Here is a 3,551-nt window from a genome sequence, read left to right on the forward strand (position 1 = left end):
GGGGGGGCCGGGCATACCACCACCCTTAGCCCAGAGGTGAGTCACTCCTCGGGCATCAAATTCGCATCACCGGGGTCCATGGAAGTCAGTTTAGACCTCCAGAGGGGGGGCTGAGCATACCACCACCCTTAGCCCAGAGGTGTGCTCCTCATCGGGCATGAAATACGCTTCACCGGGGTCCATGGAAGTCATTCGAGACCTCCAGAGGGGGGGCCGAGCATACCACCACCCTTAGCCCAGAGGTGAGTCACTCCTCGGGCATCAAATTCGCATCACCGGGGTCCATGGAAGTCAGTTTAGACCTCCAGAGGGGGGGCTGAGCATACCACCACCCTTAGCCCAGAGGTGTGCTCCTCATCGGGCATGAAATACGCTTCACCGGGGTCCATGGAAGTCATTCGAGACCTCCAGAGGGGGGGCCGAGCATACCACCACCCTTAGCCCAGAGGTGAGTCACTCCTCGGGCATCAAATTCGCATCACCGGGGTCCATGGAAGTCAGTTTAGACCTCCAGAGGGGGGGCTGAGCATACCACCACCCTTAGCCCAGAGGTGTGCTCCTCATCGGGCATGAAATACGCTTCACCGGGGTCCATGGAAGTCATTCGAGACCTCCAGAGGGGGGGCCGGGCATACCACCACCCTTAGCCCAGAGGTGAGTCACTCCTCGGGCATCAAATTCGCATCACCGGGGTCCATGGAAGTCATTTAGACCTCCAGAGAGGGGGGCCGAACCTACCAGCAACCTTAGCCCAGAGGGCGTCACTCCTCGGGCTTCAAACTCCCATCATCGGGGTTCCATGGAAGTCTCGACTTAGGTTTTGAACCGTTCCGGGGTCACCTCCAGTGAGATAACGCGGAAATCTCACTATATTCATGCCCACAGGCGAACCAGAGCCTTGGGCTTGTCATAGTTACATACGGTGTACCCAAACTTTCGTCTTTTCTAAAGGAACCCTAATGTCCTGACGGCACCGCACTGGAAACCCCCATGCCCTCTGAATTTTTACCACTCCGAGGTGCTCCGTTTTGGGCTTGCTACCTAGGGCGAAGAGGGTCAGAAATTTTTCTAAGTCCTACTTTAAAACGTCCCACTGGGAGACCACTAGGGTTAGCACTTTGCCAAAAAATCACGGCTGAATGCAATTTTCACGCCTCGCACCCTTTGTTCGTTTAGATTTAACAAAAAAATCAACCGAACCCCCTTTTTAACAACGCTTTGCCGAATTTAGCTCACTTTTCCCGGCCTGGAATATCTCACGCTTGCCCCCCACGGTACTTACCTCCGGGGAAGACACCCCCGTCGCTGCCAACACCCATGCCCGGCCCAGGCTCACCCGACTCGGCCTCGCTAGCTCCATCGCCCGCTCCAAACCTCCGGGGAGAAGACCCCCATCGCCGCCAACGCCCATGCCCGGCCCAGGCTCACCCGACTCGGCCTCGCTAGCTCCATCGCCCGCTCCAAACCTCCGGGGCTGGACCTCCAGGAACCCAGCGCACCTCTCGAACCTATCCGGCCCACACTTAAGCACTCCTCCTCGGACTAAACCATTCAGCCCGCGCCGCTGGAACGAGCGCCCACTGGAAGACCTGAGCCTCAAACCCGCGCGCTTTACGGTTCTCTATCTCCCCGGGCTCGGAGCACTTTTCTCGGCCATGGGACCTCCAGGGGGGGCCCCTCTTAGCTCCGTCATCATTTCTCTAAGTCTCACTCCGCCCACTGGAAGACCTGAGCCCCAAACCCGCGCGCTTTACGGTTCTCTATCTCCCCGGGCTCGGAGCACTTTTCTCGGCCATGGGACCTCCAGGGGGGGCCCCTCTTAGCTCCGTCATCATTTCTCTAAGTCTCACTCCGCCCACTGGAAGACCTGAGCCCCAAACCCGCGCGCTTTACGGTTCTCTATCTCCCCGGGCTCGGAGCACTTTTCTCGGCCATGGGACCTCCAGGGGGGGCCCCTCTTAGCTCCGTCATCATTTCTCTAAGTCTCACTCCGCCCACTGGAAGACCCGAGCCCCAAACCCGCGCGCTTTACGGTTCTCTATCTCCCCGGGCTCGGGGCACTTTTCTCGGCCACGGGACCTCCAGGGGAGGCCCCTCTTGGCTCCGTCAATATTCCTTTAAGTCTCATTCCGCCCACTGGAAGACCCGAGCCCCAAACCCGCGCGCTTTACGGTTCTCTATCACCCCGGGCTCGGAGCACTTTTCTCGGCCATGGGACCTCCAGGGGGGGCCCTTCATGGCTCCGTCAATATTCCTTTAAGTCTCACTCCGCCCACTGGAAGACCCGAGCCCCAAACCCGCGCGCTTTACGGTTCTCTATCTCCCCGGGCTCGGGGCACTTTTCTCGGCCATGGGACCTCCAGGGGGGGCCCTTCATGGCTCCGTCAATATTCCTTTAAGTCTCACTCCGCCCACTGGAAGACCCGAGCCCCAAACCCGCGCGCTTTACGGTTCTCTATCACCCCGGGCTCGGAGCACTTTTCTCGGCCATGGGACCTCCAGGGGGGGCCCTTCATGGCTCCGTCAATATTCCTTTAAGTCTCACTCCGCCCACTGGAAGACCCGAGCCCCAAACCCGCGCGCTTTACGGTTCTCTATCACCCCGGGCTCGGAGCACTTTTCTCGGCCATGGGACCTCCAGGGGGGGCCCTTCATGGCTCCGTCAATATTCCTTTAAGTCTCACTCCGCCCACTGGAAGACCCGAGCCCCAAACCCGCGCGCTTTACGGTTCTCTATCACCCCGGGCTCGGGGCACTTTTCTCGGCCATGGGACCTCCAGGGGAGGCCCCTCTTGGCTCCGTCAATATTCCTTTAAGTCTCATTCCGCCCACTGCCATACCCGAGGTCTTTAACCGCGGCGTTCACGGTTCTCTATCACCCCGGGCTCGGAGCACTTTTCTCGGCCATGGGACCTCCAGGGGGGGCCCCTCATGGCTCCGTCAACATTCCTCTAAGTCTCATTCCGCCCACTGCCATACCCGGGCTCGGAGCATGTACTTCGGCCATGGGACCACAAGAGGGCGCCCTTCTTAAGAAATTGCTGACATCCAGGACCATTCAAGGGAGCGACCTGCCTCCCTATGCCCGCCACCGGCTTCCTCTAACCGGTGTACGGACTCTCGGGGCCCGCGCCCCCAGAGAACCAGAGTTTCAGAAATTGCACTAAGTCCAGACATCCAGGACCATTCAAGGGAGCGACCTGCCTCCCTATGCCCGCCACCGGCTCCCTCTAACCGGTGTACGGACTCTCGGGGCCCGCGCCCCCAGAGAACCAGAGTTTCAGAAATTGCACTAAGTCCAGACATCCAGGACCATTCAAGGGAGCGACCTGCCTCCCTATGCCCGCCACCGGCTCCCTCTAACCGGTGTACGGACTCTCGGGGCCCGCGCCCCCAGAGAACCAGAGTTTCAGAAATTGCACTAAGTCCAGACATCCAGGACCATTCAAGGGAGCGACCTGCCTCCCTATGCCCGCCACCGGCTCCCTCTAACCGGTGTACGGACTCTCGGGGCCCGCGCCCCCAGAGAACCAGAGTTTCGGAAATTGCAC

This window comes from Hoplias malabaricus, unplaced genomic scaffold (genome assembly GCF_029633855.1).
Source record: "Hoplias malabaricus isolate fHopMal1 unplaced genomic scaffold, fHopMal1.hap1 scaffold_47, whole genome shotgun sequence".
NCBI classification, from domain to species: Eukaryota; Metazoa; Chordata; class Actinopteri; order Characiformes; family Erythrinidae; genus Hoplias; species Hoplias malabaricus.